We start from the raw sequence: 14,527 nt of genomic DNA on the forward strand, positions 1-14,527 counted from the left end.
ATATAAAGCCTCTTTGTTTCAATAGTTTTTAGTAAACGGTAATTTGCTACAATTTATGAAAAATTTCTTTTGTTACTCGAAATTTAATTCTCTTAAATATTTTGGCACTAATAAAGGACCTCCCTTCCCCGTTTTTACTTAAATGGTGGTCAGGAGAATAGTTATTTTTATCAATAGTAATAAAGTTTTTGATGAACACCTTTTACCAGAATAATAAAATGTAAAACAATGATTTACATGTGTAAGAATTTTTTCTTTTAAATATATATAAGAATTTAACTTATACGGGAATTTTTTCTTTCCTCAAAAGTGTTGCAAATGCAAACTAAGCTAATAAATTAGTTGAACACCTTATAAAACTTAAGTAACTCGATATTTGGCATATGCGCTAAACTACAATATTAACCCCCCGTTTAGAAAGCTCCCAAAAGTTACGTACATTAAATTATTAGGCATAAAATAGAGAAAATTTAAAAAAAATTTGTTTTTTTTATATTAAATTAAAAAAAAAAAGAAAATTAAAAAAAACAAACTAATTGCATATATTTATATTATTTTACCTGACAAAAACTTACAACAAAAGGTAATCAGGTTTCTTTTTATAAATCGTATAAATGCGTCAATAGTAGATCTTAAAGAAAAAAAAAATGGAATTATGATACTATAATTATAACAACAAAAAAAAACAAAAAAAAAACACCACATGAAACTGAAAATCGATTTACCTATTATGACATGGCAGTTAATAAAAAAATTTATTGAAAATGTAATTATAAAATCTATTTCTAAGTACAAAAGGATTAACAATACTATATTAAAAAAAAAAAAATCAAATTAAGATATAAACTGCATTTTAAGCATAATGTTGTCTTGGCTTTTAGTAAATAAAAAAAAGCAGTAAGTTCCAATAATGAAACTACCTATTATTCATTTTTAACAATAGTCAGCAACGTGAAGGTGTCTATTGTTAAAAATGAATACCAACACAAAACATCACAACAATAACACATAACAATAGAATATTTACATCCTTGATCCTAAAATCCAGTGAAGATAACAAACCAAATTAAAATATGAAAGGCAAAATTAGAAAACCAATTTAAAGTTAACTATATTTATTTTTTTACTATTCATATAAATACATAAAAGTATATTTGTTTTTATGTTCAATATTAGTTATTCAATTACTTCAAATTTAGGACATTAAAACACCCAAGATTTAAAGAACAAGGTTGCATACTCTCTCATACAAATTACACTAAACATTAACAGACATTATTATGTGTTTCCAGAATATTTAAAAAAGGCTAGACAACACAACCTTGCTCTAAAGCAGTAACACCGCCTGGCGCTAAATGCTGCCAAGTCACACCTCTGCTAAAAGTACACCGCTTGGCTGGCAAGGTTATCAATCTTGCTCAACATAATGCCAAGTCACACCACTTTGAAAACATGGAAACAACATAATTTAAACATATATACAACTTTGTCTAGTTGTGTAATTCTGAGTTCTTTCTTATTTTCGACAAATCCGCATTTACACTTTCCGTTTGTTACTTTACTGGTTTGATCCATACAAATCCATCTGGTTTTCTCCAAACCATTTTCCATAATCTTCTAAACTCAATGATAAACATGTCATTACCGACATGGTCATATAAGATATAATTTACGCTCTTTGCAACTTGTGGAAATAGGCAAATAGAATTTTTCTTTTCATCTTGTTTTCAAATTTGTATTTTTACGAGTATTTTTAGAGTTTAGAATGGCTCTCATAACAAACGATGACAACTGTCCATCATAGAAGCAACCTGCATTACTATATATTTGACGATTATATAAGCCTCACAGTTATTTTGTTTCTCTAACTGCATATCGTCAAAAATGACCAGACTTTTCTTTTCTGATAATAATTCTGAAGAATTTGAAATATCTGTTCCTGACTTGAAAAACTTTTTCCAATATCTGATTGCTGCTTTTTTCTTTTACTGTTAATGTTTTTTACTTTTTAATTACTGTAATTGTTTTTTCTAATTACTGTAAATGTGTCAATGAGTGAAGAAACGGATATAACTTTTTGCACTCTTGCTTCATTATTATCAAAAAATCTTAAAACAGTTTCCTCAGGTAACTTTTCTTCAAAGGCTTTCTTTACAAGCCGATATGCCTAAAAAAGGTTTATTTTAAAAACAACGATTCTTTTACAATCTAACCATCCTGGATTAATAAGTCGATGAAATAAAAGAGTTGTCCCACCACATCCACAACTAATACCAATTAAACCTGTAATACTTCTAGGCAATAATGGCTTGTTTTGACTTTTGTTTGGAGAATTACTCCATGATTATTGTTTATTGTTCATTTCATTTGTAAAGAAAAGTTATAAAGTTTACATAAAAAGGAAGATAAAAGTTCGTAAAGTTGTTTTAGATAACAAACTATTATCTAAAATTGATCCTTTAAAAGCAGCTTAAGATCACTAAAGAGTGTCTCATAATTTCGGGGCTGTTATGGAATTTCTGCTTGGGTTTTCTCACATTTATTCTTAACCATTTTCTTTACTTTTAGCTTTATAAGATGTAGAGGTATTTGATTTCTTTTGCAACTGTGATTAAGGTATCGTTCATAGGACGCCATAAAAGTTTTTGATGGCATCGTTCTAATCATCTTCAAGAACAATCTAGTTTTTGGGTTTAAAATGGTAATTTACTTTCAAACTTGTGTTTTTTTGGTCCATGTTCCCCAATAAAAAATCGCAATAAAAAATCAAGAAATATTCCAATCGACGCAACAGGCTGAACTCTTTCTCAACCTCTTCAGAAATGCTTTTTAAAAAAAGCTTTTCAGTTACTAAGATCCAGCAATGTTTAGGCCTACACACTAAGCAAATTAAGTACGTCATTTTCATATCTTCTACTCTTCATATGCAAATGTGCTGAGCATACTGCTGGGTTTTTATTTTGGAAAAAAGTATGAAAAAATCTGTGTGGATATGGAAAAACTGATTGCGAAGTTTGTTCTTTTTGTTATTGAAAACAAAATTCTTCAATTTCTCTTTTTGATTTTGAGAACAGGCCCATTTATATTCTTTAAGATTTATTTCTTCTTTCTTTTTTTGTGTGTGTCCTGAGTCATGTTTTTCTTTTTTATCAATATTTCTTTAATTGTGATAGTTAAAAAAAGATTTTCTAAAGATTGATATGCAGAAAATATTAAAAATACTATGAAAGTTTTCTGACGAAAAAGGCAGTTAGTTTTCAGAACGTTATTAACTTAAAATGGTATACTAAAATGGTTATATGTTTAAATGAAACGGAATCTATGCTTAAAATTGTATACTAAAATGGTTGTTTAAATGAAACGGAATCTATGCTTAAAATTTGTTTTACCATTTTCAGAATTTTTCAAATTCAAAAGAACATATATCATTCCACAAAGACAGTTTTACTGAAAGAATATTCAATTCAACCTAACAATCTAGTTTGCGATTTAACGGTAAAGATTAATTTCTTCAAAACTAAGAATAATTCGTTAATGGACTGCACCTTATGTTAAGAACTTTGAAAGGAAACAATTTTCTCACTTTAAACTGGTAGCGCCCCTTATATATTTCCGGTCCCCTTTCTCCAGCCCTGCAAAAACAACAGCGCAGATAAAACTTGTGATTAAAGCATAAATTAGCATAAAATATCTATTCAATAATATTCTTTAAAGTTATTATATCTGACTTGTATATAACTCAGCCCTGTTTTTGTTAACTGAATTAATTTTATTATATTTCCTTTAGGAATGCGTTTTTTTCTACAAGTGCCATTTGATGACGGATGATTTCGTTAATCAACCTAAGATGTTAGTCCTCAATAACTTTTTTTATATCTTAGACTTTAAAATATACATGCAAAAGTTTAACCTAAAGTTTGTAGCAGTATTAGTAAATGTGAACAAAAAGATTTAAAATGGAATGATAAGAATAATTAATGGGTAGGCTCTGAAAGGTAAAATTTGCTTTATCAATCATTCTATGTTAAATACAAATTATACTACTTATTTATTGGTGACACGATGGAACTCATATGCTTTATTAAAAGTTGAAATCTGATGACCGAAATGTAATGTTAGTAAAGAATGTTTGTTAAAATGATTTTAAAAAACTTTGGCATATATGCAAAAAAGAACTTTCAAGCAAGATCAACAATATGGGACACAAACAGTTAACATCTTGGATGTCAAACGGGAACCGTACGGAATTTGGCCAGGGGATTTACACGGGAACCATATTGGCAGAATAATAAAAAGCGAAAAATCTCTCGGTTGCTTTTTTCTTTTCCCCGTATTGACCCCAGATTTCTCCCGAATGTGGTTTAAGTATGGTTTTTTTTAACATGATTATTTATAATTTGAATTATAATCAATCATAACAAATAAATATTATTATTTTAATGTTTATTTGTTTCATTTTAGATAAATTATATAGTGATTTTGATGAATGGTTTTTGAGATTCTGGACGACAAATGCCTATACATTTCAGGGAGAACAATTCTCACTACAATGCCTAATCATGAATGCTAAACACTCAGTTTCAATAATGGTGTGGTTCATGATGTCAGTAAATGGTGCTAGGCGGCTTCACGTTGTTAAGGGCAAAATGGATCCACACAATTTCATAAATGTTCTTTATCAAATATTGTTATCAGACATTCCAAATTACTCTCCAGTTGGGGGTTGTATTTTTAAGCATGACAAAGCCCCCTGTCATACGGCCAAGTTAGTGACTGCGTTTCTGAAGAATAAAAAAATTTCCATTCGACCGTGGCCAAGTAATTCATCAGCAATAAACCCAATTCAAAATTTGTGGACAATTATCAAACGGATGATTGCCAAATGAATCAAATAAGACCCAATAGGCTATAACCCTAACTTAATGTTCTGGGAAAACCTTATGGAGGGAGTAATATATATACCTCCCTGATATCAAAAATGCAAAAACTGAAATGGAACTATATCATCCGGAAAAAAAAAACATTTTTAAACCTCATTTTCTAACACATTGTTTGAATGATAGGTTCATATATTTTGCATTTTTTACAGTGTAAGTTATTCTTTCAATTGAATTATGAAATTTTACCTAAGATTTGATAAAAGAAATTTATGAAGTTTTTTGTCTATAAAAAAATTTTTATTTTTTTTTAATTCTCATTTAGTTATAAATATTGAATAAATTACAACTCCTTATTTTTGCATTTTTATGGCATAAGTAATTTCCATCCAACCTTTCAAAACGAACTTTATCCTATATCAACCATAAATATTTTTGTTCTGGATAGTGGAATTTTCAAAATTGCGTTTTTATCGAATTTCTGGGAAGTTGCTGTTGCTCATTTAGTTTGCGCATCAAGAGACAACAAAATTTGTTGGTTTGCAAATCCTTAATACAATATTATTACATTAACACTACAGGAAGACTGTGTGTATGCTTTGTATGTAAAAGTGTACTCGCAGTCTTGCACTCTTTTTGATTGAAAGAATCAAAGAGCAGTATTCGTGTCTAATTGACTTTCATGATGCAAGAGTGCCAGAAGGCATTCGTGACAATTGCAGAATTAGTAATCAAAGAAAGCACAAAGGAGGGAATATCAGTCATTCAACTCTTTTCCAATTTTCTACACTAGTAATTTGCCTCATTACAAGGAGTGAGAGTTGTAATTGCCTGATCTACAAAATTGGCCATACAAGCACTCCTTGGAAAATTTGAGCTCTTCTAAATCTTCAAAAATTGAAGGACGATGCTCATTTTGCTGGACAGTAATCGGAAAACGATTGAAATACAATTGTACGTGCTCCAACTTGCTTCAGCAGACCCCACAGCAGGTGAACAAATTGCACCTTCAATTTTCACTTCTAAAGATGCTTCACCACATGCCGCTATCAGAGTCACAGAGGCAAAAGGTGGAAGACCTCTTCCACGTACACAAGGTAAAGTTTGAAGCTTACATTACTCTGTAATATTTTATAAGATGGATTTGAGAAAAATAAAAAATGTTTTGCTTTTGCTTCAATACAAGTTATTTGTTTTAAGATTGGACATGAAAAAAGTAATCTAGGTGTGACAAGTTTCTATCAGTTGAAGAAGCTTTTAAAAAATAATGATTTTTCTGAATTTGTCAAAAATCAACAACAGTTTATTGAAGTTTTCATATTTCTTATGATTTAATTGCTGTATTTGTTAAATATTATTGAATGTTTATGAACTTCCGTCAAACACAAGGTTGTCTAATTTAGGCATTAGAAAACTAGCTAAAACTCTGAATCATGCTTAAAAATCAGCAATGGTTGAATCAATGTATAGAGCAAAGTTTATGCAACTTGGAAGTTAACTTACCAATGATTTTTCTTAGATTGCAATTGGTATTTTCCTGGATCAATTAGAAACAAGTCAACAAATTGTTGAACACTGCAAGAATCTTAAAGAGATTTAAAATCTGATCTTGGCACAGAGACAAATATACTCAGAACATCTGGTCAAGCTGGGGTTGGATGGTGGTGGCGGCTAGTTCAAAATCAGTCTGGGTATTCATGAGCTCAATCCAAATAGTTCCATTTCATTTCCATCCATTAAAGAGACCTTGACTTGCCAAACTGCAGCAAACAGTCGTGTGAAGCGACAACTTCTTTTTGCATTTGCTGATGTACCTGAAAATTACAATTATGTCAAGAAACATTTACCCTGATCTGAGCTAAAAATGTTCCATTTGATTTGTCATGTGACTTGAAATTGCTAAACATTCTCTGTGGTTTGGAGTCACATGAATGCAGTCAACCATCCATAGGGTGTAACACTAGCTTTCGAAATTCGGAAGTCTGTGGGAACCTTTGTACACATGTATCACTTCGCAAACGCTTTAAAGCCTTCAAAGCTGCTGAAAAAGACTTGAAAAAAGCAAAAGATTTCAAAAATATATCTCATGAACCCCTTATCTCTATGTTAAATAGTAAACTTGTGCTTGACTTGATTCCACCCATGGAACTACAACTTCTTTTTGGTGTGGTGAGCCTCCTCTACAAAGCTTTGAAAGACTGGTGGAAACAATCAGAAGAATGGCTTACAGCGCTTCACATCAAAAATCCAGCTTTTTCATTGAGGTTATATTGCAAGAAATGACTGCCACAATCTTCTGAAAAATATTGTTGTGCAGCTAAGACTTGCTAAACCGATTAGAATTGTGCTTTCCAAATTTTGACAAAATTTGGAAAGTGATACAAAATTGGGAGTGATACAAAAGAGTAAACAGCAATCCGGAGAATGGGAAATGGCTGCAACTCTGTGTTGTGGACTACTGCAATAAGCATTCGTAAAAAGCAACAGAAATATGCAAGATATGTTTTATGTTTATTAATATTTTTCATTAATTGTAGTTAGAAAGATGCATGTTAGACTGAAAAATTTCATGTCGTGTCTATTATCAGATCAAAGGATAATTTTAGAATTCATTTTTAGAAAAGCATAGCTAATACTGTAAAAAATGCAAAATATGAGAAGCAGTCGTTTACAAATTTTGTTTATTCGAATGAGAATTTTAAAAACGATGTCTTTTTTTCGGACGATATAGTTTCATTTCAGTTTTTTAATTTTTGATATCATAGATGGGTATATATTAGTCCCTCCTAAGAGTCTCTTCGAATCATCAAGTAGCGGTTATAGTCTCTTGAGCCATATGTGGAATAATCATCAATTATATTATCTTGCACAATTAAATATGGATTTAGATTATTATTTAGAGAAGCTTCTTCAACTATATTTGCCACAACCGCAGCAATTTTTTGTCTTTTGTTCTTTTTAAATTTATAGTACTTAAATGAAGAAAGTTTGAAAACTTGATTTCATTTCAAAAGGATAGACTTTTAAATGAGCACTAAAGTTGTCCAAAGTAAGCTTGAGAAATATTCATCTGACCTGCGTGCGCATATGGGAAGTCCAGAAAAAACGAGATGAATCCCGTTTGAAAATACTTGTCCTCGTTAACTTGTGCATAAAAACCATAAAAGTGTTGAATTGAAAAAAAGTTATTTAGAAATGTTTCTGTCGCCTTCGACAGTATTGGGTTCAACATTTGCTTTCAGAATAAAGGTACTTATTTGGTCTATCCCATTTTTTTGAGATGTTAAAGAAAAAGAAGAAGATGAAAGCAACAGTGGTTGAATTTGTAAAACATACTGCAACTCTAATGAAAACACTGTGTGTGTAACTTGCGAGTCATCTACTTCATCCATTGAGGCAGAGACAGACAGAAAGTTCTAAAACAAGATTAACAATGATTATAAATACTCTTAAATGATATAAAAACTCTATCACAATATTCTAATTTTTTTATACTGATTCTTTCATTTAAAAATGGTAACTAAAAAGTCAACAAACAAACCATTCAAATGAAACCAAATAAAAATTCTTATTTTCACAAATGGGATAAAAAATTGTTAAAATGTATACTGAATTGGAATCGGGGAGCTTTGGTGGCCCCCACAATGGCCATGATGGTAAAGACGGTTCTTCAAAAAGGCTTTTTCTTTTCTCCTTCTGTTTTGTAGATTTAAAGGAGTTCCTTGTTTTTTTGATGTATAAAAATCAACTTCTACTTCTGATTCTGCAGTGAAAATATATTACAAAACAAATAACTTTTTTAGCGTACGTACAATCATAGTTTTATATGTACAATAAGCGTATACAAAAATCTATATTAATAATAAGGCACACCAGAAATCAAAATAAATTTAGATCATAAAAACAAAAATACCTAAATTAAATACTCAACACATTTTCTGCAATACTTAGTACATTGATTACAATATGAGCCGCTCAGAAGCCAATGCGGTTAAGTCCATTTTTTGATATATACTGATTTTTGGAAATTTTGATGAAATAAATAATAATCTTCTTAGTTGTTAAAGGATTTACTCGTTGGTTACTTTATACACTTTTCTAATTAACTTAATAAACCAAGAATTTTGAAAACTAATGTATCAAAAAACATTAATTTTCTCAATTTTTGTGTTTTGGACTTAACCGCATTGGCTTCTGAGCGGCTTATATAAATAATTTATTAAGTTGGTTTAAAAACACTCACATTCAATGGTGGAATGTCTGCCTTTTACTTTGACCCACACGATCAATAAGTATAATGAGTCCGTTTTCAGGAGTAAAATTATTCTTTACTACAAGTTTTTGAACTTTTTGAATAAGCAATTTCGTATCAATTCCAACTGAAACGTATAACATAAATAAAAAATACAATTTTGTAAGATTAATTTACTTTTAAAAAATGTAACAACTGAAACACTTTTTATTTTTTAATTCCAACAGGGTATAAAATACTTATCTGTAATATGCATGCCGCATTTACACCATCTTTATGCATTACCTTTATTTGAAGGTCATCTTCCGTTAATGTTTGACCACGAGATCTCCAATCATCCATAGAGCAATTTTTTAGTTTCTCTGACATTATTATGTAACTGTTATTTAATTCCAGAACTTCACTGTCACAATACAAATATATAATATAATTCATCTGAAATAAAACAATTGAAAAATGTAACATAAAATTTATACATTTATTATTTAGAAATTACACAGTTAAAATAGTATAAAGATTTCAAATGAATTGATATATTTTTAAATCAACACAAAAAATTTTAAAAATTAAAAAAAAAGTCCTGTAAATAATTTAAAATTATAACCCATAGTAACTTTAAAAATTTAGTTTAATTTACAGACCAATGGGATAATTAGAAAGGAGTTTTCCCTATAAATAATCATGATACATTTTCGAATGGGTCTGACATTATAAGCATGTGTGCGACTTTTCTGATAATATCCCATTCTAAGGAATTTTGATGAGTACGGAAATGTATAAAGTGGCTTCACATAAGATAAAAGAATTCCAGATATATGTAAACAGTCAAGACTTGTACTAGTGCATAAAACAATGGAACCATCGGCAATAACAAAAGCACAATCCGGCAGATCAGTAGAAATCTTCACACTAATAATTCCGATCTGGCAATTTATCATGTAAGAGAAATGGTTCAAGATATAAAACAAACTGTCGAAATTCAGAGGCTTTCCAGTTTTTTAAATTAACCAAAGAACTAAGTTTTCTGTGGAATTCTGATGGTAAATACTTCCTTATATCATCGATTTCAGCGGATACTTTACTCAGTAAATACTGTGAAAGTCTACAAGATAAATTCAGAAAAGGTACTTTAGTGAAATGATATGTGCATAACTTTTTCAGCACACCTTGGAGTACCAGATGCATATATTCTGGAGGACATGACGATTTCAGTCCACTTAATTGAGGAATATTCAAAAGAGGGGAAGGGCCATGCTGAATATTTTCTGATATACTTTTGTAACTTTCATCAGAACGTGGTGTACAATTCTAATCTGTAAAAATAATACAATTGTAACAATAATCACTTTTGATATTACAGTACCCACATCCGTAGTATGTATTGTGATTAAAAATATTTTGAGCAAATGAACGTGCAGGTGTATCGCAAATAAAATCAACATCAGAAATAACCATTTGTTGTCCTTTCAAATCAAAAGGAACACTTAAAATTTGCAATTCATCAACCAGCTGTTTAAGATAAAAATTCAAATTTGTTTTTTCTACACCACTGTGCAATGCTACAGGAAGTGCACCAATATGATTATAATCCCTAAATGACATTAAAATTGGCCAAAAAGATAATTTAGAAGATTTAAAAACAGGCAAACCATCTAAATTATAAAACAGCCGTAATTTTACTATGCCACTGTTGCCATCTTTATTTTTTAAACTTAATTGTAAATAACGATAGCCCATGCAATACAATAAATTGTCTTTCATTTCCAATATATGACATCAGTTTTTTTTTTTCAATTCTTTTTACCCAATTTTTAGACTGGTTGTAGGTTATTGACTTAGCTTTAAGTGTAGTAACATGTAGTGGCAAAAGTTTTATTATAATTGATGTTTAACAACTTTAAAAGAGCTTCCATAGCATTTCTAGTCAGATTATATCTTAAATAAAAGTCCAAAAGCTTTTGATTTATGCCGTAGCATTTTGATGTCATGCTAATGTCATTGTCCTTATCAGATGACTCATCTGAACTAATTACATTGCTAGAATCAAATGAAATATCATTATTACAACTTGCATCACATTCATAATCCGTAAAATCTGTTACCAGTGCAGATGCACTGACAATAAGCCATCGGAATTTTGCTATTACCAGTGCGCCAATCATATTGCGATAATTTTATCACACGGATATTTTTAACACGTGACTATTCCGTTCCGTTTATGTTGTTGTTCTTTTTACATGAATGCAAAATTACTGTTGTGCGTTAAGTTTGGTCTCTATAAGAGTAATAATTACATTGTACATAATTTTTTAAATTTCTTCATTAAGTTTTCAAAAATTCAACTGTTTATTTATATTTTTAAGATATCTTAGAGAAAAATAAAATATACTAAATTGCAAGAGTTTGACTTTAACTGGATCCAAGTAATTTATGGTGATCATTTTTCTGCATGTTGCAAGTTATGTCAGAAAGTTTTTTTTTTAAGTCAGTGGAATTAGAGCAAGGACACTAAGTAGTTATGCAATTATCAAACTTCATATGTGATTATTTAAATAAATTTAGGACAATAAAGATAAAGGTAGATATTTTGCTAAAATCTTTAATGGTTTGTTTTACAGTTATAAAAAAGGTTTTAAAAACTTAAACCTTCATGGTTTTAAGTATATTGAATCTAATTATTCTTTTGATTTGATCAATCAAGATTTTTTCATATTTAAAAATTGCCAAAAGATTTAAACAAAGCAAAACGAAGTCCTAATGCACCATTAAGTCTGGAATGTTTTTATATTAAAGTTATTGTTATAGGAGTTAAACTCTTTTCAAGTTTAAATTTAATGAATCTACAATTCAACAATTTATTAAACGTAATAGGTATGTACAGTATTGGTCTAAAAAATTAGCTGCATTAAAGTTACATTCTGTGGATTTGTCATTGTGTGTTCATTGTGTGTGATTGCATTGCTGAAAGGTTGTAGCAATATTTCCTTGAGTTTGTCGTGAAAGTTAAGCTTATTATAAAATTTATGCACCAAACATATCAGTGTGGAATAAATGCTTGGTTTGATAGACTTTTAAAGCTGTCATTTAATATTAAAAGTTTAATTTGGTACTTGCATATTGTTAACTCTTACCCTGAAAAATTTAATTGAAGATTTTCTTAAGAATTGTAAGCGATCACACATCATCAAAGCAATTAAATGATCCAGTTATTCCAATTACTAGAGACATGTTAAAGTCTGTTAAATCATCTAGAATGTGATATGTTGCGTTTGAAAGTCCCCAAAAAAGTAAAAGCATTATCAACTGCAAGTTCAAAAAGAAACGTTGAAATTGATGACATGTAAAAAAAGAAACTAATTCAAGCACCAGCCGATGGTTTAATAAAAACATGAAAAACTTGATAGTTTAGAAAATCTTTTATGTTTAAAAGGAGACTGTTATTTATATTTTAAAAAAAGTTTTTGTAAAATTTTTATTCTGGTTATATTGTATAATAAAAGAGTTTTTGATTCCATTAAAAAATTCTGATCAATTATATGTTGTTCTTTTTATTTTGCAATATTAACTAGTGTTGTAATTGAGTTTAATTAAATCAACTAAAAGTCACTTATAATCAAAACTTTAACTAAGTGACTTTTGTAAAATAATTGAGAGTAGTTAACTTTGAAAAAATTGAGTAGTCAATCAATTAAGGATTTCCTACCAATAGACCAAAAGTCGATTTAGTTGGTTAATTATCGTGACATTCTTATTTCTAAATTCGATATAAGATTTTTAATTTTTTAGTCTGATTTCAAAAGTGTAAATATCGATTTTGGTCAACTTTAGAAAGTATATTAGTCAGTTAAAAAATTTTTTGATTAAAAATTTTTTCTTTTTTAATAAAGATGATTAAAAAATTCAACATTATATCACTAAAGTACCTTTTTTTTTTACTAAATCATAACTGTGAAGCTGAACGCTTGATTAGGACCATGTTTTTTCTTGGAAAGAAAAGTTCACAACTAAAATACTAAAAGCAAAAATTTAAACAAAAAATATTTACCCCCAAAAAAATGAAATACGCTCTCATCATCCAAGTAGCACAATAACAATTCTAGACACCCTTTATATAATGATAAACACTTCTTCAAAATTTCAATTAATTTAGATAAATTTTAATGTATCTTAGCAAATTAAAACCAGCACCAAAAGAATTCATTTCTTTTCACTAGGCTTGTCTTTAAAACCCTTTCTTCTATTATAGGGTTTTATATTTGTATCTCCATTTAGTATATCACATTCCTTTGAACTGTTCTGACATACAAAACATTGCGACTAGACCACAAGGTTCCATAGAACCTGATGATCCTCAGCGATTTTTATGTCACAAAAAGCATATTAATTTGAGTCTTTTTTATTCTCTCAAGTATCACACATGGTGCAATGCTTACTTTTAACACGACAATCAATACATTTACCAGATTCAACACAAATTAACGATACAAATTCATTTAATGACAAAATCCCTCTCTGCTGCCATGACGCATAGCCTGATAAAGCTTCATCTGATGATCCAGTCATCTCCTTCAGTTCAACTGTAGCTTTTTTCAATGCCACCTAAGCAACAGGTACATAAACTTTAGCAGTTTTATCCTGTGTGTGATGAAAGGTTGCTGGGCTGTCGGTAGACCGTGTTCATTAATCCAAAAACTCTATTAGTTACAAACAGACCTTTGTCTAGTTTGCGAAATGCTATTACAGTTCTTGAAATAATGGGTCTGTGCAAGCTTTTACTAGTGTAGGTTCAGCAACTCCATTCACAAACTTTACAAGAGAAATTTGAATGTACTTTCTTCTTTTTTACACTATAACTGAAGACTATATCCCTACTGCTATAGGTTAGACAGGAGCAAACAATGTCTGAAATAATATCTAATTTAATTAAAAGCCATGGAGACACAGCATCCTTTAAATAAGGGTTATTGTATAATTATTGCCTTGAATACGACGTTTTAACTCTAATAACGACTTCATTCATATTTGTGGTATCATTTACCTAAGTTGGAGTTGCACTTAGTTTTGGTCGAACCCGTTTATATTTATCTAGGATAAATTCAGAACAAGAATTAACTTATAATTAAATTTTTCTTAGATTTTAGGACTTTTAAAACCATAAGACCACCTTAAGAGCTCTTTCACATTCCGAAGTTTTGCAGTTTTCTGTGATGAGACCGTTAACTTCTAAATAACTTTTAAAAAACACATGACCAATTAGCGTTGCTATACATTCAGTTTTTTTTAACCGCAGTCATTGTCTCATAGACAAGAATCTCATAGAAGACTTTCCCAGCTTGTTGTTTTTTATCTTGGTGGAAATGCAACTAAATTTAAATTCCATCAACTTGGCGCTTGTCAT

At 29.7% G+C, this 14,527-nt stretch overlaps 1 protein-coding gene and 1 pseudogene across 1 annotated transcript in view; both read right to left on the reverse strand.

Annotated features, from left to right (window-relative positions):
- Nucleotides 1-14,527, reverse strand: part of LOC149881606 (uncharacterized) — a 192,913-nt gene that overhangs the window by 42,032 nt on the left and 136,354 nt on the right. The gene's annotated exons all lie outside the window — the stretch shown is intronic.
- LOC149881611 (uncharacterized) lies at nt 8,063-10,571 on the reverse strand (annotated as a pseudogene).

Source organism: Hydra viridissima, unplaced genomic scaffold (genome assembly GCF_058129835.1).
Source record: "Hydra viridissima isolate aposymbiotic clone 2 unplaced genomic scaffold, HvirCarnegie_v1 scaffold_11, whole genome shotgun sequence".
In the NCBI taxonomy this organism is placed as follows: domain Eukaryota; kingdom Metazoa; phylum Cnidaria; class Hydrozoa; order Anthoathecata; family Hydridae; genus Hydra; species Hydra viridissima.